At 40.8% G+C, this 24,265-nt stretch overlaps 1 protein-coding gene across 26 annotated transcripts in view; it reads right to left on the reverse strand.

Moving 5' to 3' along the window:
* The window catches only part of GAB1 (GRB2 associated binding protein 1), a 117,492-nt gene that overhangs the window by 55,004 nt on the left and 38,223 nt on the right, over positions 1–24,265 (reverse strand). The window contains exon 1 of one of the 26 annotated variants that reach the window (XM_070608917.1): positions 19,340–19,430. The exons of 16 other annotated variants lie outside the window; for them this stretch is intronic. The gene's annotated coding sequence lies outside the window, so the exon portion shown is untranslated. Of the gene's footprint in view, positions 1–11,062; positions 11,382–16,515; positions 16,674–19,339; positions 19,512–23,852; positions 23,960–24,265 lie in introns of those variants that run through there. 9 more of the 26 variants (XM_070608920.1, XM_070608922.1, XM_070608925.1 and 6 more) reach the window with 9 other exon arrangements.

A 24,265-nucleotide genomic window follows, 5' to 3' on the forward strand; every position in this document is an offset into this window, starting at 1 on the left:
CTTCCTCTACTTTATATGTGAGACACTTGCCACAGCATGGCCTGACAAGCAGCCCACAGGTCTGCACCCAGGATCCAAACTGACAAACCCCAGGCCGCCGAAGCAGAGTGCAAGAACTTAACTGCTATGCCACCGGCCAGCCCCAACAAATTTATTTTTAATACACTACTAGCGACGACAAATTCAACTGAAAAACTGAGAAAAAATAATATATAATCCCACCATGAAAAAATATTTCTTCCATATTTTCATCTAATTTTTATTCATATACATATTTTTAAGCAGTTAATTTTTTAAATGAAGATGAATGTATCTTTGGTTTCATGAGCTACATTTCTAATTTTCTGAGGTTTAAAATCCTCAGGTTTAAAATTTTAATTCACTAATATTTCACTTATTGTGACTTTTTCCAAGTCTTGCTTACCATGCTGCAACTATGCAAATGAAGATGAAGCCCTCACTGTAATGCTTTCTGAAACCCAATAAAAAGAATACATTTAGGGGCCGGCCTAAAGTGGTTAAGTTTGCATGCTCCGCTTCGACAGCCCAAGGCTTCACCAGGGTTTTGCCAGTTCGGATCCTGGGCGCAGACATGGCACTGCTCGTTAAGCCATGCTAAGGAGGCATCCCACATGCCACAACTAGAAGGACCCAACTAAAAATATACAACTATGTTCCGGGGGGCTTTGGGGAGAAAAAGGAAAAAAAAAAATCTTTAAAAAAACCCAGAACACATTTAATGATTGTAAAAACAAGACATTTATTTACCATGGTCTTTCTTACTTAGCATGCATTCGAGATGCGTTCTAGCAATTAATCTATTTAATTATAACTCAAAGAATGTCCTGTTAAGCCTTGTCCAATTTGGTACAGTATGCAGTCAAAGCTCTAAACAAATAATGAGGGAAACAAATATGTATGACCCTATCAGACAGAAATGCTATCACTTAGTTTACCAACAACTGCAGTCTCACGCTGTGTAGAATGATTTAGCAAATCTAATAGATGAAAAGTTTACTCCAGAAAAAGATCTTCTGATACTTCACCTTATGTTAGGCATTGTAACCCGAAGACATTCTCAGAAGAAATCTCTCATTCTTGGCCATTTATATGTTTATACCTTAAAAATTCAAAGATTAGGCAATCTACTTATAGATTATCTACAATGAACAAAGGATAGTTTGTTCTAAAAACAGAGGGGAACTGGAGGAGAAATAAAATATCCCTAATTAAATTTAACTACACATTAAAAAAGAAATAAAAAAAGCACTACGCTGTATTTTGTTGAATAATTGATGATGAAAAGGCAAAGCAATGAGATTTTCACTTAAAGATTAAGATTATGTAACCCTAAATTGGCTGAAGTAAATGACTTTTTCGTAACTAGATCCAATTCTTGGTGAAGCAAAGACAGGAAGAATAAAAAAACACATCTTTAGCTAGCGTCCTAGACATGGCACAGACTAAGAGGAGGAACTTGTTCCCTCATTTATCACTCAAGTCCCCACACCAACCCCATATGGCATTCTAATCTTTATGAGCAGTTTAAAAAGAATAATCAGAAATAAAAACTATCCAGCACTGTGGCCATCAAGGATCCCTTCTGGTTCCTCTCAGCCAGTCCTTTCACCAATGGCTTAGAGGGAACCATAGCTAATCATTCATTTATACTCAGTTTTCTAGGCTCTTTCTCTTCACGGTTCTGTTCTCAAAACTTACACACGATGCCTGACACGCAACACCTGACAAAAAGCAAGGACTCAGCAAGTGGTGACTGATCGAATGAATGAATGAATGAGAGCCCCAATGAACAGTGTAAGGTAAGCCCTAGAAGGACCATTACAGTCACCCATAAACAATTATTAAGTTTTCATTATGAAGTGGTTTGATCGTGGCAACAAGCCAGAAAAACGAAAAGACATACTATGACAATGAATTAATTGAAAAATTACCATTAAATGTGTCTAAATAAGCTTACACTTTAAATGTAGAAATAAGCATACTAAAAACCACTTTAGGTGCTATTATATGAAATACAACTAAATGGAAAAAGTTTCCCCCAAGATATGCAGAAGGAACAAGAAACAGGGCATAAAGTTACAGTGAATGCAATGCATTGATATTGGTTTCCTTTATTCTCCATTCTTTTGTCTGCCCCCTAGTGGAGTCCTTAAGAGCTGAGAAAACATAAAAACAGGCAGGCACTACAAAAATCAGGAAAAACAGGGGACCACGGCCCAGTGGCCCGGTGGCATAGTAGTTAAGTTTGCACGCTTCCACTTCAGTGGCCGGGGTTTCTCGGGTTCAGACCCTGGCATGGACCTACACACCTCTCATCAAGCCATGATGTGGTGGTGGCGTCCCACGTAGAAAACAGAGGAAGATTGGCACAGATGTTAGCTCAGGGATAATATTCCTCAAAAAAAAAAAAAAACCACCAACAACAACAACAAAAAAAAAAATCAAGAAAAACAAACAAAAACAGAACAGAACAAAAACCACAAAGCACAGGGGCTGGCCCCATGGCCGAGTGGTTAAGTTCGCGCGCTCCGCTGCAGGTGGCCCAGTGTTTCGTTGGTTTGAGTCCTGGGTGTGGACATGGCACTGCTCGCTGGGCCGCGCTGGGGCAGCGTCCCACATGCCACAACTAGAAGGACCCACAACGAAGAATATACAACTATGTACCAGGGGGCTTTGGGGAGAAAAACGAAAAAAATAAAATCTTTAAAAAAAAAAAAAACCACAAAGCACAAAGAGCTTACTTTGGACTTCTAGAAATCAGTCACTCAAGAATAGAAAGTTAATTTACGAATTCCTATTAAACAGTTTTTTCCCCCACAAACAAAACTTTCCTATCAACTTTGGAGGTTCACTATTTCCTTGTGCACCTTTGGACTTTTGCTCATTGCCTTTTAAGGAAAAGTCTGCATCTCTAAATTGCATCTAGGTAGTATATGGCTTTCCCGATATTTAAGAAGACAATTTACTGACTGCTAGTTTCTAAGCTGACATGGTCTGGCCACTTTATTTTTGGTTTTCAGGTGTCTTCGACATGAATAGCTAACACAAATCATTTCCATGAAGAAGATTCTGGAAATCTATGGATTCATTTCCACAGTACATCAAGTCAAGGAACAGGTAAAGCGAAACGGAGACGCTGGTTCAGTGATGGCAGGCGTGGTTGAGTGACTCCTTTCGGAAAGCACGCTTATCTCCATGGGGATCTTTCTGTCTAGAAGGGGTGTGGGATTTGTCTATGATCTCATCATCAGCAACAGCCGACTCGCCTCTAAATCAGCTGCCCATTTTATACCAGTTTCGCACTAACATGTACAGTTCTGTTAAGTACGGAGATGACAGACACTGCTAGTGACTTATGTAAACAACCAATCACGTGACACCCTCTCCCCTCGTGACTGGTGACACATTTGCAAGACAGCCAGCCAGGGTTATACAAACTCTACTCACTGAACAAAAACATCAGAAAATGATCCCTGAAGGGGAAATACAAGCATTAGACATAGTTTCTGGGCATCAGTGATCCAGTGGTTCCATTTCTGAACTTCTAGAGCAGTCAGAATGCATAATAACTCAGATTGTTGTAAACGAAATCATTTCTAGAGAGGCGATTCTAGATATTCTCCCATATTTAAGTACTTGAATATATAAAACTCCTCCTGTAGTGGTAGGAATTTTGTTCCTCAGAACTGTATAAAAATCAAATCAGAGAATCCATACAAAAAACTTGCTGAGATGAATAAAGGTACTAAAATAAACAGCTGACTTCATTACCTTTTTTTTTTTAAGATTGGCACCTGGGCTAACATCTGTTGCCAATCTTCTTTTTTCTTCTTCTTCCCAAAGCCCCCCAGTACATAGTTGTATATCCTAGTTGCAGGTCCTTCTAGTTGTGGCATGTGGGATGCCGCCTCAGCCTGGATTAACGAGTGGTGCCATGTCCGCATGCAGGATCCCAAACGGCGAAACCCTGGGCCGCGGAAGCAGAGCCCACAAACTTAACCACTCGGCCACAGGCTGGCCCCTTAATTGCCATTTTTAACACCCTTTGTAGAAGTGCATTAGTACGATAATTCTGGCAGGTTCTAAAAGCAGTTAGCTCCCAGAGATTTATGACTACATCTTACATGCATCTTACTCACCAGCTTTTTCATGGAGGAAACAGAGCAGCCTAAATCAGGGGAGACGAAGTGTTAAAGGTTTATTTTAACAAGCAAATGCTCAGGATATAGAACATAAGACCAATTTTTCTGTCCTTAGATGGTTGTGAATGCTATGAAGGGTGGGAGGGATGAGGAGACAGCTGACACCCATCTTCCTCTTCATTTATCTTTTCCCTTTGGACAAAACCCTTAGCAACAGGAAGTATCAAGGAAGACAGAATGAAACTCCTATGCTTGTAATGCTTTTCCCAATTTCTCTGTTGTCGTTCAGATCTCTACTAGAAAAGCAAGAAAAGGCAGATTTTAACCTGGGACCTCAAAGGATTTATTCCAATCATCAAGGTTCATATGTCAGGAAGACGGAAGGTGGGGGGAATTTCCCCTAGCTCTCTATATTTGGATATGGATCCTTGGGTTAACTTTTAAGTCTTGTGTGTTTCACTGCCAAATTATTTATAGAGGGTAAAAGCAGCTCAAATAATTGACTTTCTTAAAATTTACTATATTTAGACAATGATATCACTACTAAGTTTTAAATACACTAACTTCATGACATAATCCTTAAAGCATGCTTATACATCTAATTTAATGTTCTGGAGGCTGTTCAAATTATTCATTAAAATGAGTAACAAAGGAACAAAACAATGAAGAGGCAGCTGTTCCATTTGTGTATCTGATTTTCAGCATGTAGCGTATTCATAGTTAAACAGAGCGAAACAGGCTACTCAAGAAAGAACTGTCTCCATTCCTAAATAAATCAAACATATTTTAAAAATTAGTGCAGTATCATTATTAAAGACAAGTTTATACAAGCAACACTAACTTTTTTGTTGTGTTATGAAATTAAACTTACAGCATTAATCACCAATTGTAATCATATTTTATTACGGTTTTTGCTGGTTTCTTTAGCATCTCATCTAGGTACACTATAAGCAATTTCAGGGCAGAGACCCTGAGTCACTCCTGTCCACCAAGCTCCTAGCATATTACGTGGAATAAGAGATGCTGAAAAAAAGTATTTATGTTAAAAGGCCCTATTAAATTCATACATGCAGGAGGTTAAAACATCAAACTGTACAGAAGAACCTATAGGCAACACAATAATCCCCACCCAAGGCATCCTCGCCCCCAGCTCTACTCTAAAGAGAAGCATGTCCTGGTTTTGGCTGGGCTTGTATGTAGGTAGCCCCTGGTTGTTCTTGGTTTACCCCTCCCCTGCCCTTTGCCTCATCCCCTCCCATTCTCTGCCTCTCCCTCTGGGGCGGGGTGAGTATTTATTTCCCTCTCTCCTGCCTTTAATTCCCCGTTTCCAGTGGTGACTGCCTAGCTTCTGACCACAGCGGCCCTGAGTGGCCGCTCCTCCTTCCTCCACTGCTCCAGGGCTCAGTGATCTTGTGCATACTTACTATTTCCTCCTCTGTCCGTCCAGCCCTAAGAGTGTAAGGACCCTCCTCTAAACTCAGCCCACAGCACCTAAACAGTCCCTTCATTAAAGTCTGCATTTCTTAACAGCACACTAAACGAGACACCTCACATTTCCAAATACTATGCTTACGTATGACATCACTTTTAGATATTATCTATAGAAGTCCAGGCTTGACAGTCAGCTCACTTTCCGCCTGCTTCTTCGCTCTTTCCTCCCAATGTAGTGATACCACCAGTTGCAGTCCCTCAACCAGAGGGACTTCAAGCCACATACTTAAGCCACTGTTTCAATTCATCAGTCATAGAGCATAACTTTCTTGGAGTAATTAGTTTCCATCCTCTCCCTCCATCTTCCCTTACCCCCTTCCACTGCCTAATTTTTATCTGCTGTACATATATACTTTCACACTGTCAAAGCGGATAACATTTACATTCTGTCCTATAACCACCTCAATTTTCTTTGCTTTTTTACTCTAAAGATTGAGTCTAAGAGTTTAAAATAATAAAGGGCATTTACACTATTCATGACCATGGGTGTGTTGTTCCCCACACTCCCAAGTAGGGGCTAGGAATGCACTGGCCTCTCTACTTGTCCAGTTGTCAGTACCACTATCCCCATGTCACCCAATGGAGAATGCCCCCAGGGTCAAGGTCTAATGGATTCTGTTTTTCACTTCACAACTACCCTTTATCAGATCTTCAACTTTTTCCAAGCCTCCCACTATAATTCCTATTTTATCAATCCTCTGGCCTTTCCTAGGTCCACTCTGCTGGAATCCTCCCGCCACATCCTTCTCCTTCACCAGGAATGGGTGCTGATAGGCCTGGTTCTGGCTGTCATCCTGCAATTTGCTACATTGCTTTCCTGGGGTGGGTCCACCAACCCAGCAAGACATGCCTTCCTCTTTCTTGGTTTATTCTTCATTTTGTTACATCCAAATCCTAAGAAAGAGTATATGGGAGGCACACTTTAAAAGAGATAGCATAGCATAGCATAGTGGTTAATAATGTTTTATAAGTCACTTTTTTGAAAGAATACAGTTTTTAAAAATTAGTATTTATTATGTTATTCTCTTAGAATGAAGGGTATGCTATTATTTTCAAAGCCCTCTGAAGCATTTTGGGGGCTTGAGAGTTGCAACTAAAGGCCTTAACTACCTGAGTCACATGCAGCTAACAATCTTATCTTTCACCATTTAAGTTACAATAATATTAATCCCCGAAAACATAAATTTCACGTTCAATTTCCCTTTTATGTACTCAATTGTATATTCGTTCAACAGAATTCATTCAAAACTTAAACTATTCTTCTTAGCACAAAAACATCTAAACTCACTTCAACTGGCAACCTATATGCATCTGGTGCATTTCTTTATTTGTTCTACTTGCCTTTTTTTTTTTTTTTTGAGGAAGATTAGCCCTGAGTTCACTGGTGCCAATCAGTGATTTCCACTGAAATCAGTGGAAATAATGAGTAACTATATATTTAATGTATTCATTCATTCACATCCAAAAATATTTCTTGAGCACCTACATGTGCCACTGTTCTGGCCGCTGGATGAACAGTAGTTCCAGAAGCAAAACTTCACCTACTTTCAGTGAACTTATAGTAGAAAAAGACCAATGCAAGTAAACAAGCAGGATTGATTTTCAAATTCTGTATTTGCTATGAAGGAAAACTCAAGTTGATCTGGAAGTCCGAACTTTGCCTAAACAATCCAAAAGGTGTGGGGACTTGTTATAACACCCTCTTACAAGGTATTTGAGTACACTAAGCGAGCACTATTCTTAACACAGTCCCCTAGGCAGTGACAATTATCAAGCTCTTAGGATCAGATCCTGGGCTGCAGGCTTGAAAGCTCTGCCATCTTGTCCTCTCAGAGGTCTCCATCGGCTAATCAGATGAGGTAATCAATGTGCCGCTTCACTGAGCAATCTCCATGCAAGGCCATTACTTCAGTGCCTTGACATCAAATACCAATCCTGGAACACTCATCTCTCTAGTCCAATAGCCATAAACAGAATAAGCAACTCGAGCAGAAGAGAAGGAAAAAGAGAGAATGAATTCCACTGTTAAATTTTTTTGTTTGTTTGAACATTTTCTACATTTTGTAAATAACTAAGCTTGTTCTTCCCCTACTTAAAAAGGCAAATGGAGGGGGTGGCACAGTGGTTAAGCGCGCACGTTCTCCTTCGGCGGACGGGGGTTCGCTGGTTCGGATCCCTGGCGCAGACATGGCAAGCCATGCTATGGTAGGCATCCCACGTATAAAGTAGAGGAAGATGGGCATGGATGTGAGCTTAGGGCCAGTCTTCCTCAGCAAAAAGAGGAGGACTGGCACCAGTGAACTCAGGGCTAATCTTCCTCAAAAAAAAAAAAGGCAAGTGGAGCAAATAAAGAGGTCTTAGAGAAGAGGAAGAACGGTATATAGCTATCCAGCAAATATTTTATGATGATGATGATGCTGAAGGCAAGTGGCTAAAGATAATAAAATCACTTGGCCTAAAAAATAAATATACAAAATATGATGATTTTGTATATATGTGTGGCAGGTTGTCTGAGAGAACACACCTTACATAATGCGTGTTCAGTAAACATTACTTGATGCTGAAAACTGATTTCTGCAATGGAAAATAATCAAACAAAAGGAGATACCCTTTCCTTCAAATGGGAGCCATTAAATTGGACAGACAGAATAACCGAGGTGGGCTCTCAAGGGAAGGAGGGACGTTAACACCGGACATCCAGGGCAAACCTCTAGCCTCCTTTTGGATCTAAATCTTTCTCCTCTTCTGCTGCCTACCTTTCTTATTCTTGTTTCTTCTTCTTTCTCTAACCATTATCCCCTCTTCTCTATCACTAATTTCCACTTTATTTCTTCTTATGTGTGTAATAAGTACATCAAAGAATTTGTATTTGTGTTAAGTGTCACATTTAATGTCCTTTTCTTTTTTTTTTTTTAAAGACTGGCACCTGAGCTAACAACTGTTGCCAATCTTTTTTTTTTTCCTCCCCAGATTCCCCCAGTACCTCGTTGTATATTTTAGTTGTGGGTCCTTCTAGTTGTGGCATGTCGGACACCACCTCAGCATGGCCTGACGAGTGGTGCCATGTCCTGCACCCAGGATCCAAACCGGTGAAACCCTGGACCACCAAAGCGGAGCACTCAAACTTAACCACTCACCATGGGGCCGGCTCCCTAATGTCCTTTTCTTAACTTAAAAAGCAGGTGTCCTTATTATTTCCTTTTATGTTTCAAGCATTTTTTTTACACTCGAGTATGGGTCATCTTTACTCTTCTTTTTTCAGTAAAGCAGGCACTATTAAAAAGAAAACAGGCCTTCATTCTGGATGCAGAAAATAGATAAGGGGCTTTGATAATTTGGACATTCACCAGTTGAAAGCAAGGACTAGTTTAGAGGATCTCTAACGACTTTTTCTACCACAATAATAATAATCATTAACATTTACTGAGTACTCACTAAGTACCAGGCATTGTTGTAAGCACTTTATACATTAACGCAGGCCTCACCACGGAAGCTGAGGTAGGCACTATAATTATTCCGGTTTATAGATGAGAAAAGTCACACAGAGATTAACTTGCCCAAGGTCACACTGGAAGTGGTAAGGCCAGGACCAGAACCAACGCAGCCCGGCCCCAGAGCCCATGCCCTTAACTTCACATTCTACTAGCTGTCTATGACAGGGGGCAGCAAACGTTTTTGGAAACAGCCAGAGAGTAAACATTTAAGGCCTTGCAGGCTACATATGGTCTCTGTCTCATATCCTTTTTTTTTAAAAAAAACAATCTTTTAAAAATGTAAAGAAACTTCTAGACCCAATCAGGCCTACAGGCTGTAGTTTGCCAACCCATGGATTATGATTTTGTCATTTCATATGAGCCAGTCCACTTTTTTTCAGTTAGACAAATTCAGACAGAAGCAAAAGCAAAAGATTCCAGACAGGTAAGTTTACAACCTGTAGTCCACGAATGCCCAAGAGCTATCAATCGTGGGGTGCCACTGAAACAATGAAAGAAAAGAAAATGCAAACATCAAAATCAAAGAATTGTAGGTGGTTTGTAGACACTCTCAAGGACATATAGGTTACAGATATGAACCAGGTTCAAATTATCACTAATGGGAACTAACAAAAACCTAAAATCTGGGGCCAGCCAGGGGGCGCAGCAGTTAAGTCCGCACGTTCCACTTCTCGGCAGCCCGGCGTTCGCCGGGTCGGATCCCAGGGGGGGACATGGCACCGCTCATCAAGCCATGCTGTGGTAGGCGTCCCACATATAAAGTAGTGGAGGATTGGCAGTAGTTAGCTCAGGCTTATCGTCCTCAAAAAACCCTAAAATCTAAGAGAGGTTCAACAACCTAGTATTTCACAAGTAGAAAACTCTGGATATTCATCTTCCTTACTTTCTCCGTTGGACAGAACTACTATTATAATCTGTTAACTGACATCCAATAGCAGCATCTGCATTTTAAAGAAATGTTTTCTTTTTCAGACTCCGTCATCAACAGTAATCCATTCTTGCATTATCACGCTCAGTGTCAAAAACTAAAAAAGAGTAGTAATTAACTACTAGCTCAAGACCCCTGAAGAATTTGGAAATCCTAAGAATATGAACTTCATCAATCAGTACTCCTCCTGGTCCTCTGGTGAGGGCCTACTCACATTAACACGTCACCACCACTTTCCAGTCCCTTAAGATTTCAGCATTTTTGAAATGTTTTTGTAGGCTCCACATATTTTACCACAACTTAATATTCTTTTAAAAATCAAAAGCTATATTTCAATGATGCAGCGGTCATTTTGATAAACGCAATCAGAAAGTACAAATTTAAGCACTTTATTTTGGCTTTCAACTCTGCCAAGTCAAACGGCTCAATCTACATCTTCCACCTCTCAGACAATTTACTCCTTAGAGGTAAACATTTCGATAAAATTTAGTTCAGAATATTTACTGTTAGTTATTTTTGATGTTTTGGTAGGGGAAAAGTAAAAACTGAGAAACACTCACTTCTATTTCCTTTCCTGTCAACTTTGGACCATCTGTTTAAAATAACAGTAGCTATTTTCAGCAGTTAGGCAATGCGTTACTTTTAAAAACAAAAATAGATGCCTCCTCTTTAAGATCACCCCATTATCAAACATCTGAGCATTACCTGCATATGGAAGAGACCCGTGTGTATTACTTGCCAAGCCTAAAATTATAGGAGATTTTTTGAAATACTATAGAGCATCTCAGGACATTATTTCATTCCTTCTAATTGTTTCTTAGCAATTGCTAGATACACAAGAATCAAATAACTCGAGGAGATAATTTTTGTAAGCATTTAAAAATATTTGCTGTAATACCAGATCTTTATCCCCAACTTGGTCGTCCTTAAGAATTTGCGCATTTCTTCTGTTGAGAAAAGTTGCTTCCTTCATAGTTAATTTTTACCTGAAGTCCTTTCTTCTAAATGCAGAAACTGCTGTATTTCGCTTTCGTTTCTTCTTTGGCAACAGTGACAAGTCAGAGAAAAATCTCAGTGAATATTTATATAATTTTCTCCTTTACAGAGCGCAAAGTATAGCCTTCAAAGAAAAAAATCAAGAGGAATGTTTTCCCTATAAAATTCCTTTCTTCTCACCTTCTCTTCTGTGCTTTGAAATAACAACCTTGCTACTAAAAAAAGTTTCTTTAGAAGCCACTGTACTTTGTCCTTGCCAGGTCAGATAAGGGGTTAAGTTTAATTACAGAGCAGGCCTTTCTTGTTAGTGGCTGGCTGAGGGGAAGGAAGAGCATAGCTAATCAGCGTTCACTCCTTTTACTGCACTCCCACCCCTTGACTACTCTTTACGCACCCTTTCTATTCTCCCTCAAGGCTTACCTGGATCTGCGGTTCAATACTTAAAGGACCCCCTGCCTCCAAAAAACTAACATCTTATGAGACACAAATTCTGTGCTGCAGCAGCTCTTTAGTTCCTCTTGCCCTAGAACAAGGATATTTAAACATTTACTTGAAATATTATTTTTTAATAACTAAATAATGGTTGCATTTATTAAGCACTGTAGTGCGGATCATTAGTTGCTCACCTAAATCTATTCTCCCATTCTTCCACAGTAACTGAGCTGTAAATGGGTACATGGCCATCCAGCTAGAAATCACACTTCTCAGCTTCTCTGGCAGCCAGATGTGGCCAAGTGACTGAACTCTCCCCAGCAGAAAGTGAGTGGCAGGGATGTGTACCTTTTCTGTGTCTGGGCCTAAAGACACTGGACATGATGCCTCCATACTCTTTCCCCCCTACTTGAGCTTGGACACAGAAGTGCCCATGACCTTGCTCTGACTATCTCCTTGAATTCACTGTATTTTGGAGTTTCTTTGTTCCAGCAACACAGGCTTTATTATAATTGGTACAAACACTGTATGTAGCGCTGTTCTGCGAGTTTTACATGAATTATCTCATTAATGAGCCCTTCAGGAAAGTACTGTTATTCCCATTTTCCAGACGAAGAAACACAGACTTGGTGGGTTGACTCATTTTTCCAAGGACAAAGACTAGCAAAGCATAGGGAAGGCCAGTGCAATGCTCAATTGCAAATCTTTACGATGCCAAGTTCAATCCTCTAACCGCTATACTACAGTGTTTCTTGAAAGGAAACCTACTAATCACTTTGCAAATTATCTCACTCTGAGATTCTTCTTCTGTGTTATCTCTTACATACCTAGAGCAGAAATATTATGAGCTCAAAATTAAAGGATATAAATTACATTTGGTTTGCCCATAAATGCCCTTAATCTGCTGTTTGTTGAAGATCTACATTTGTATAAAACCCCCAAACTTCAAAGGAATCAGACAGCAGGCCAAGTTGAAACAGCCTTCAGGTTGAAACTCTTTACTCCATTTCGAAAATTCTATTATGTTCCACACAAAGCCTAGATCTGTACCTCAATTCAGCACTGTAACACACAGGATTAATTCAAAACAAACTCATTTTGGCTGCGTTTAACACTGTTTATTATGAAACGGCCCACGAAACACTTACACAACACTGGGGTTTTCCTTTCAGTAAGATGAGGCCCCCACACCTTCACTCCTCCCAAACTTTTAAAACTGAAACCAGGCGAGTTGCCAGGGAAGGATGTGTCGGAGGGGTTTAGCAGGGCGAAGGGAGCAGGGGGACTGGAGAGGTAAGCTTCCTTTGTCTTTACATTTCACCCCTTAAAAAATATTATTTTGCTTAAGAACACACTTAATCTTCCAGAAAGCTCTTATAATTAAGTGCCAGAATCCGTTTATTTATTCATTCAACAAATACATACTAAACACGTGTCTGCTGAGTATTGTGCCAGACCACGCACACAGAAACCTAAGTACAAGTAGAGGTAGGAGACGGAAGTAAAGCAGGAACTTTCATATAATGGTAACAGTTTTTATCTTAACTTAAGCTTGAGTAAAAATTCCAAGATAAATTGTCTTATTCTGTAATGACTGCAAAATGCACAGACACAAGAAAACTCTTCCCCTTCCGTCCTTACCTGTCAGACGTCCCTGCGACGGTGGGGGCTATAAGCACCGTTTGCATTTATGTTTCGAGCATTAGCTATGGAACCCACGGGTGAAGCCTTACCACTTGGTCTAGGTAGCATCTCTCTTTTAATCCTTTCAGGAGGTCTGAATATACATTTAAAAGTTCATCCTTATCCATGTGCTTCCCAACACTGTTGCCAACCTCAACAGGTTTTAATTAACAGGAGATGAGTGAATGACATGTGTTCTTCGCCAGCATAAGCAAGTATTTCATTATTTAGATTGGTCTCCTCATTCTATGCTTAGTTAAAAAGACAGAGGAAGCAAAAGGAGCCGGCACTCCAAAGGGTAAATCATTTTTACAAAAATAAACGCTCTTCTTACATTTGATTACCAACTGTGGGAAGATGAAGCTGTGAAAATACTACCTTTTGTGAGGATAACGTGATTTTAGACAGATCTTCTAGGCAGTAAGGTATGTCTCTGGCAGCACCATTTAGAAAATGCTCCAATCCTGCACCAAGAGTAGAGCACACGGATTTTCCGCAAGTGACCCGTCCCCTGCACTCCCGGGCTTCTGCCCACATGCTCCTCCTTATGCCTCACAAAAGCACTGTCTGATTTCTGGCTCGGCCTCGGCTTTTCCAGGAACTGTTTAAAACTTCAAAATATGAATTCATTCAAATACTGCTTCAGTTCTTAAGAGAACACTTTTAAAATGTAGTGTTCTTTCACTAAAAACTAGCTAAAAAACGCTCTAGGTTTTTAAGATCTTAGGGGGCACTCATTTTCAACACAATTATTAGAGCTCTATTTTCCTTTGCACCTAAATTCCTCCAGCTAGTAAGTTACATTTTGAGTGAGAGGCATCAATTTGTGTATGGCATTGTTTGCAGACAGCATCACCATCCACTGACCAACACCTCCCAGATGAAAGGGAGACTGCACAGCTCAGTCAGTTCTGGACCCGGCCTCAGAGACCTCAGTCTCTGCAAGACTAGAAATACACACAGAAGAACCGTAATACCACACAGAAAGTAGTGCGTGCCACAAGAGATAGAAACGAAGCACTAGAAGCATTCAAGGAGGGAGAGCTTACCCTTAGGTTGGGAGATGGGCCCAGCTGGAAAGGGAAATACAAATATAGGCGGCACCAAAAGGAAGTCAGCACCCCCACCTGCCCCAGCTGTGAGTGTCTCCCCCATGTGCCAGCCACAGTCCTAGGTCCCCAAAGCTTTTGACAGAGTGAGGCTAAGGAGACAACCAGAGCAAATACATGAAGATGGCAAAGTGCAGAGGGGGTGTGAGGTGTTTCTGTGAGGCTGGAGCCCGGAGCGCATGCAAGACTGTGAAGGAAAACAGGATAGGATATTAAGATTAGGGCCAAAGAGTGGTTAGAACTGGAGTGACAAACCAAGGAGCTGGGCCTTTAGTGAGCAGGTAATGGGACCCACTGGAAGTTCTCTAAAGGGGGGAACATGAGAGTCACACTTATTGCAGGTTACTTTGGAGCATTTGGAAGAGGCTGAGGCTCCAGGCAGGGAGACCAGTGAGAAGACAATGGGCAAGGAGCATCTGACCTACAGCAGTGGTGGCGGGACTGTAACAAGTATCAAATGCCAAGAGAGAGCAGTGGGCTGCAGAGAAGAGGGAAAAGTACTTGAGTAATGATACTCCAAGATGGACGCTCACCTCAGTAAGCAACCTTCTGTACTCCCCCTACCCTCTTCACCTCCACCAGGCTACTTCATGCCTGGCTGCTTAAATCCTTCCTGAAACAATGCTTCTTCAACAATCACTTGCATACCAACTCACTCCCCCATGGGTCACGAGTCCTCATAAGAACAAACTCCTAACTCTGAATTTCCAGGGCAGTGACTCAGCCTGCTTACCAGGTCCCTTACTGTGGCAGAGACTACCAGTTGCTCCCCTAATATTCACTTCCCTTTTTTCTATAGTAGAGGTCAGCAAACTTCTGTAAAGCGCCAGATAGCAAATACGTTAGGCACTGAAGGCAATATGGTCTGTTGCAACTACTCAACTCTTCCACTGTAATGTGAAAGCAGTTAGACAATTCATAAATGAATGCGCGTGGCTGTATTCCGATACAACTTTATTCACAATGACAGGTAACTGGCAGATTTGATGCCCAGATCATCGTTTCCTGACTCCTGTTCTATAGTAACAAAGCTTTTGTGGGGTGTCTGGCTTGCTAAAGATGATATTTTCCAGCCTCCCTTATAGCTAGCAATGGTCATGTGACTCTGTTCTGGCTAAGAGGATGTGTGTGCATATGTACAACTTCTAGATCAACCCCCTTCTCTTGGCTAAAAAGAGATCATGGTGAGTCATCTTTGACCATGAAGATGGGCATAACAACCTCAGAATGGCAGAGAAACAAGATGGAAGAAATGTGTCTACTGAGGTACCATACTAGTCCTGGACCAGTGTGGACCATCTGGACTGTTCTGAGACAGAAAGAGAAGGAAAAAAGCCGCAAGAACTTTTTTTTGTTTTTAAAAGATTGCCACCTGGGCTAACATCTGTTGCCAATCTTTTTTTTCTCTTCTTCTTCTTCTCCCCAAAGCTCCCTAGTACCTAATTGTATATTCTAGTTGCAGGTCCTTCTAGTTGTGCTATGTGGGACACCGCCTCAGCGTGGCCTGATGAGCGGTGCCATGTCCATGCCCAGGATCCGAACCGGCAAAACCGGGGGCCACCGAAGCGGAGCGTGTGAACCCAACCACTTGGCCCTGGGGCCGGCCCTCACAAGAAACTTTTAACTTGTTAAGTCAGTGTTTTGGGGGGCTTTTTTTTAAATAAAGCTTTGCATTTTCAAGTTTTGCTCAGTGCACAAGGCTGTATTTAGAAGGGGAAATAACTCTGTTGTGGGGCTGCAGGATGATCAATGATCAATCACAAACCCACACAGTGGTCAGATGACTCGGCACAAACCTGTCGTCATGGGAACTAATATCTAGTGATGCACATGCACTGATAAAACCATGCACTTAGAAAATACAAAATCTCACTTATCTTGAAAGCAATTGTTATTACGATTAGTTGTTACAGATGAGGTTCAGAGAGATTAAGATACATGAAATCATACTGCTCCTAAGTAGGTACACAGATATATAAATTCAGGGACACATAACTCTTAAGCACATTCTTCTCCCCAAATCAGTTCCCTCGTGTCAAGGACAAACCACATTAGTCAATTTTAGGGTGATATTTACAGATGGTTCTGTGACTCCAGGTTTCAACTTTCAAAGTGAAAAGCGCCACTAAGATCCACTGACTGACAGTTCCATTTGGTTTAATTACTACTCCCTCCTAAAAGCCAAGTAAACAAAAATGACACAAGGTTAAGTGACTTACCCAGATTCCTTTGAAAGACCATGAGCATGCCAGAATGTGGATTTCATGAGACAGCCACAGGAGCTGCCAACTCAGCCCCAGCTTTGCCACCACCTCCTCCTCCGCTGCCCATTAGAAATTTACTGCCCGGACACCTGCTACACCAGGCTGAACAGAGCCTGCAAAGCAGTTTCAAAACATGCCAGTAGAGGGGAAGGGCTTCTTTTCTCTCCAGGAAAGGGTGAGCAACGCCACTAAGATTTGCTGGTAACCCTAGGTTGTCAGGTGTGGCATCTGTCTCTGCTTGGGGGCTTGGCACCCAGGATGGGGGCCATCTGGCTGCATTTCCCTGACCGCATGGCCTTTCCTGCCCTGTACAGCCTGAAGGCTCAAGGAAAGTTGAGTTCACTCTGAAATTACAGCACAGCCAATGGCACCAACTGATCACAGTTGATGAACCCAAAATTCAGCTGCAAAAAATTTTAACCTGACTTCAGAACTACAACTATTTCAAAATTAGTTTGATTTTTTATAGGATAAGTTGATTTTTGAGAACTTCACTTGTTTAATCAGCTATGAATGGATAACTAAAAGTTAAATATTATAATTAGTTTTTGCTATACTAAAGATTATATAGAAAACATTTTGTTACAGAAATGTAGTGAAGAATGAATGTCTATCTTGAATAAAGCACAAAATTGATATGGTCTCAATTACTTTTTTAAACCAATTATTTTTTAAATTAGGAAGGAAGACCTCACCCCCAAAATGGACTTTTTTATTTGGCATGTCTTTAAGTATTTCCAGAGCCAAACTATAACGTATGCCAAACTATGCAGCCTTTTAAAATCATATTTTCAAAGAATATTTTGGGATGTGGAAAATGTTCCCACATGTTTAAAAAAAAAAGCAGGTTTCAAAAAGTTTCATAGACATTCTTATAAAAGAATAACTGCATATCTAGACAAATATGCATAGAAAATTAAGCTGGAAGTAAATACCTTAACATTTTAACAGCATTTTTCTCTGAGTTGGTAAAATTATAAGTGATTTTTATTTTCTTTTCAGCATTTTCAAATCTTCTATAACATTTCATAAAAGTATGTATTTTTAAAAGAACTAGACTATTTAAAGAACATCATGACACTAAAGGCACACTTTCCCTTTTCATCGTGTTCTAGAAGAGGATGCAGAAATGTTGTTTGGGGAATAGTGCAAGCTATTTTATGTCCAAATCATATATAAAAATTTCAGAGGGGCCAGCCCAGAGGCGCAGCGGTTAAGTGCGCACATCCTGCTTCGGCGGCCTGGGGTTCGCCGGTTCAGATCCCGGGTGTGGACATGGCACCGCTTGGCAAGCCATGCTGTGGTAGGTGTCCCACATATAAAGTAGAGGAAGATGGGCTCAGATGTTAACTCAGGGCCAGTCTTCCTCAGCAAAAAGAGGATTGGTAGCAGTTAGATCAGGGTTAATTGTCCTCAAAAAAAAAAAAAAATTCAGACACTAAACTGACATTAAAAAGGGAATGGGGAGGGGCTGGCCCCGTGGCCTAGTGGTTAAGTTTGCGCACTCCGCTGCAGGCGGCCCAGTGTTTCGTTAGTTCGAATCCTGGGCGCAGACATGGCACTGCTCATCAGACCACGCTGAGGCAGCGTCCCACATGCCACAACTAGAAGAACCCACAACGAAGAATACACAACTATGTACCGGGGGGCTTTGGGGAGAAAAAGGAAAAAATAAAATCTTTAAAAAAGAAAAAAAAAAAAAAAGGGAATGGGGAGTGTGTGGAGCACTCAAACATCTGTGACATACCACTGTGGAAGAAAAACAGTTCCAGGAATTCTAATTCACAATTACTGCTTTCCAATTGAAAACAGTAAACAACTGCTAAATTAGAAAGAAATATGTGCATGTCACAATTTAGCAGCAGCTAAAATTAACTAGAAATCAATTTCTCTTTCACAGGGGAGTTACTAAAACCACAGAAAATCCTCAATATTAGGGAACACAAGTCAGAATAAACTTTAAAACTGGAGAACGTATTTCCCATCCCCAGTCGCAAGGCACAAAAGGGTCCGAGGCCACATATTTGTTTGCAGATACTGAAAACAATCTGAACGACTCAAGCTAACAAATCACGGCCCCAAGTTGCACGCTAAATGGTCACATGATCTTCCAAGGGCCGTTTCTCAGACAAACAGTCTTCTTCTATAAAGCCCACAGACCATCAAAAAGGCTTCAACGGACCAAGCTCCTACACTTTTTAAATGATGGAACCTCTTCACAGAGGAAAACAGGACTTTGAAAAAAAGTATTTCAGGAAAAGGTGAAGGTAGGGAGTTTCAGGAAAATGTCTGATAAAATTCCATTGCTTTTCCAAAATAACAAAAACATAGTTTCCCAAGCCCCAAATACAAAAGCAGAGCAGAAAATAAAAGTGGGTTCTCAAATTACACCATTCCTGAGAGAAACACACTTTCACTTGCTATTTCAATGAGTATTTTCCCCACAGGGTTATTTTATTTACAGAGAAAAAAGATAATATGGACTTAGTAATCCCCAAACATGATTATCTATCTATCTATATCCTACACAAATATACAGCTTTATGGAGAAATTTTATCTGCCTCAAATAAATATTTAGTTAACTGAAGAGAAGATTTTCAACAATGAAACAATGGAGAAAGACACATAACAAAACAGCATTAGTCTGTCTAACTAGAGAACACGCAAAGTAACAGCCCAAAAAGATAAAGGTTGTAGGATAAGAGGAAAAAACATTACTAAGAGACTAAACAAGATTCTGAACTATCAGGAGCAATGGGATAAAGACAGCGAACACACCTTTCATGCAGGCCGCCTAAAAGGACAGCTTCCCCAGCTTCCCCGTACCTCTGACTTCCATCATCCTGTTCATGACCAGAGTCTAGGAAAGTAATACATGCCCACAGGACACTGGCCTGGCCTGCACCCAAGTCAGTGACTTCAACTGCTCCACATTAATAACAAAAGCTGTACAGAGTGGATATGCAGGGAGAGAGGAAGAGATGAAGACTAGTGCAGACTTCTAAGAGCAAATCTATCTCCATTTAAAGAAACTGGCCAAGCACTGTTCAGAAACAGGCTCCTGGATGGAAAAGATCAGCTTTCTTTATAAAGCCTATAGTCATTCCATGCAATGTTTTTGAAGTTTGCATTAAACTCTGACCAAGAAAGATTTTCATTGTAGTAGACTATAGCAAACACAGAGACTTACGTGCCAGGGACTGTTCTGAGCTCTTTACACAAACTAACGCACAGGAGCTCCAACAACGCAATGAGGTAAGTGCTATTTGCCTCAGTTTCAGTTTCCTGGAAACTGAGGTACTGAACAGATAAATGCCTTTTCCAAGATCACAGAGCTAGTACAGTTGGACCCAGGCTCTCTGGCTCTGGAGGCCAAGGGCTTAACCATGACACCAGGCTACCCACCACCGCATCCTGCTAATGCGCACTGCCCTGCTTGCCTCAACCTCCGGGGGGCCTCAGACACTGCTGCTCCCAGAGCTGCAATTTTGTTGCTGCTTTCTGACTGCTCCCTGAATTAGGAAGGGAAGGGCAGAGCTAGCTTTCATTGAGTGCCTACTTTGTCAGCCCCTTCAGAAAAGATTTAATGCTCTCGTCTATCCTGTGCTATCAGCATTGTGATGATTATTACTATTCCCATTTTACAAACAAAAAACTGAGACGCTGAGGGGTCAAGTACCTTGCGTAACACTAGTGAGAGGTAGTGCTCAAATTTGCACCAACATCTGTTTTTACATGGTCTGCGTTCCTGCCACTCCAGAAAGCCACTACACGACGTGGTCCGTGTTCCAACCTCCCCAGTCACAGGTTCATCACCAAAATGGGCGACTCAGCCAACAGCCAAAGATGATTTCCCATATTTGAGCTACTCGTTTCATAAGTAAATGCTGCCTGAAGATTGGGAGGAACATGGAGAGTGAGGGAAGAAAGGTCCGTAAAATTCCAACACAATGGCAAAAAAACCTCTCAAACCATAGAAAATTCCCAGTTAGGTAACAGAAAGCATATTTGGTGTGCACATGCTCAGTGTTGCTGCAGAGAACTATGAATTGTAAATGTAACCAAGTGTATTGTTTCTGATGCACATAAACTAACCTTCTGGAAATCATACCACATTTAAAATGCATGAGAGGAACTCACTATTGAAAAGAATTCTGTGAGATCCCTTTGTAAAGTCAAAAGCTTTTTTATAATAATCATCCTCTAATTTACTTTCTAAGTCTGAATATTCAAAAGCAGGTATATTCTATTTTACCAACATAATGAGGTATGTAATAATCCAAATTATTTTATATAGGTTTGGGATCTAGTCCTGCCTCAGAATTGAAGAAATGAATCATTATATGTTTCCAGACTCTTTCTAGCCTGTGGTTCAATAAATTGCTAAGATGCCTATCATATCAGCATATAAATCAATTAGCACCTACATCCTGGCTAAAGATTTCTTGAAATAAAAAGAATAACAGGGATCAAAAACCTGACAATCAAAATTAAAAAGTATCATGAGACTGTGGCTCACAGAATGTACAGATGTAAGGGCTTCAGAACTCAAATCTCCTCATTTGATGGATAAGAAAACTAAGGCCCAAGAACAAAGGATCGAAGTCTTGACTAGAATCAGTGGAAGAAACAAAACTAGAAACCATATCTAATTCGGCAAGTGCTGCATGGTCCCGAATTGGCTCCCTCTGATGATATACGATAATACAGGACTGTGAGCTCTAAAAGAGCAGAAACTGTGTCACATTTCTTGTTTCTACAGCTCCTACAAACTGCCTTGCTTAATAAATACTACTAACTCTCTCTGTGGTGGGAGGAGGGAACCAGAGGTGGGGGGTTGGCTCACTCCTACTTCATTGGTAGACTGTCAGGCAGAGTCCAGGCTTTTGGCACACAGCTGTGCAAAATCAATGCCAACTGTACATAGAGAACAGAGAGGGTAGCGAGAGCCAGATGGCATATCTTACGGACATCCTATGAAAGGACTCACGATTGGAAGGCACAAGACACTTGCAAATCAGTTAACCTGTCCACTTTAAGATTCCTCCATTCCAAAATGAGTAAGTTGTATTTCCTGATCTCTAAGGCCTCTTCCAACATTAAAGCTTATTATTCTATTTAGTCTTTAAATTTATAACTGTGACAGGAAAAATAATACTTTCATAAGCCCCCTTCTATTTGCCTCTTTGTTTGGCGGGTTACCGTGAATCTTACACGTACACAAGTAGCCCCGCCAACCCCACGTGCCCCAATGACTGAGGCAGGGAACAGGGAAGCTTTGCTCTGTGAAGGCCACTGTGTCCCCTTTTCCTTTCCTAACACTACTTCTACCAGAAAAACTCCTCAGGTTTGGGGGAGTGGGCGCACTGCACTTCTAGTTTTACTCTTGGCCTCAGGGCCCAAGGCTAGGCCTGTGCCATCAAAAATACGGTTGCAAGGCTGTGGTCCCTCCAGGCTGCCTCTGCTCAGTGTCTGGTGAGACTTGGAGCAGAAGAGGGCCCCTGGTTGGAGCCGGTCAACTGTACAGCCTGTCGACAGCGTAGAGCTGGTCTGAGGCCAGAGGCACAGGTCAGAGAGAGGCCAGGGCCACTGGCAGGCCAGCCTGGAGTATGAGCCCTGGTGTGTAACCGGACACTTGAGAAGGTGATTAAGAAAGATACTCAGACAAGGAAAGAATAGGAGAAATTTGAAGACTAGAAAAATGAGAGCGTGAGATAGAGGAGAGAGAGAGATTACTTTGGAAATTCCAACCACTGTCTCAAAAAAGCAAATATTGCAGTCTTCCAAGTGAGTCAAAATATCATGCATTTATTGTGGTCTGTGAGCTAAATGGGACCTTATTAATTGTTGTTAAGCATAAAGAGTTTTGCTACTGGTACATGTGTGTCAAGAAAAAGAAAGGCCAAGTCATAGGATTTACATAATTACAGAAAGAACCAGAACTTATATATTGTATAGATTATATACTGTAAGCTTTACAGATTACAAATCCCCTTCATGTGCACTTTCTGCTCTGATCCTCACAACTACTTCATGACATTTGAAGAAACTGAGGCTGGAGAGGTTGACTTAACTGTTCAAGATGCTCAAACTGCTAAGCAGGACATCTTAAGGTCTACCGGGGGCTCTTCCACCACACCACCAAGTCTCTTTAAAACTACTTTGCCTCCAAACCCACCTTTTAAGAGAAATAAAATTTATTATTTTTTTAATTTTTCAATATTATTTCATTTCTAGCATTGAAACAGGTTGCAGACTGAACATCATTGAACAATGTTTTGATAAGCTACACATCACTGTCCTTTGTACTGTAACACATGTTAGCATATGATAGGTTAAATAAGCTCTGAGGGCTAGTCTGGAAACTTCACCACCACATATACTATACTATTGTTTCTATGGGAAGCTCTGTTCCAAGTTCCAATCAACTGACTTAAAAGAGATCTTCTGGAACACACGAAACTGGTCTAAAAATAATCACTACTGCAAAGTTAAGGAATTTCTTGGATTTCACTCCTTTTTCATTTCATTTAAATATATACAGACATACACAGAGCCTGTTTTCACGGAGCAGCACATACGCTATGAAAAGCTAAGCCATGCAGTATCACAGAAGAAATTTCAAAAAACTCCCACGTATTCTGATTGTGGATTACACAAAGAAGTAGGAAAGTCCCCCTCTGCCCCAAAACTGTGCCAAGACATCTGACATGCTCATGTCTGCCAGGACTCTACAGTTACTCAAGTCAGAATCCATTTTTCAGATAAATCAGCATAATATTGTAATGATCCAAAAAGTTCAGATAGGACTTCTTGCCAAAATAACTAATTTTTTGAGGTCCTCCAAAAGATTGGTTCTGAGAAAACATGTCTCCCTACCAAGGGATTTCAAATACTAAAAGAGAGCGGCAGGTTTTCAGTTAACGAATGTTCAACAAATCACCAACATACATGGGTCCAAGTTTTTTCATTGAGAATCAAGGTGCCAGGTTTAAGAACATAAAAAAAAGAAAAACCCAGCTTATATAAAGAGATAAATGGTTGTGATCACTTGGCTATTAAAGGAAATAAGTGACCAGAACCTTAGGATAAATTCAATTAGTAAATTCCACTGGTGCTTTTTGATTTATTAAAAATGCATTTATCCACAATTTTTCAGAAACATCCCTGTCGTGTAAGATGAGATGTGATGGTCCCAAAACAACAAGAAAGAACAATCAAGACGAAATCTAAATCTGATACTCTCAACCCAAAGTTCTGACAAAAATCCCTCAGTTGGATTTTACCCTACCTCAAAGAGCAGGGACTGTGTGGACCCGGTGTCTCAGGATCCTGCCATTTTCTCTACCTCTTCACTCAGGACAGTCCTTCCAGCAGAATCTCGAAAAAGACAGACTGAGAATGATAGGGATCAAAACAAAAGGCGGCTTCCACGCATGAGAAACTCTGAGTTGCCTATTTCCAGTTGCAAAGCGTCTCAGGCTGCTGACCCTCTAAAATTTCTGCTGAAGTACAACATAAACCTGTTTAAAGCTGTTTGTAAGTAAAAGGTACAAAGTGTGAGAACCAAATTCTCTTGGTTATGGAGATGAGTCTTCAAATAACCACAAGCGGCTAATATTCGATCTGGTATTCCTACCTTTATGTGAGAATTCTCTGTAAGATACAAAATGCCCTTATAAAACATAACTGACCTCCAGTAGA

Source organism: Equus przewalskii, chromosome 2 (assembly GCF_037783145.1).
Source record: "Equus przewalskii isolate Varuska chromosome 2, EquPr2, whole genome shotgun sequence".
Classification (NCBI taxonomy): Eukaryota; Metazoa; Chordata; class Mammalia; order Perissodactyla; family Equidae; genus Equus; species Equus przewalskii.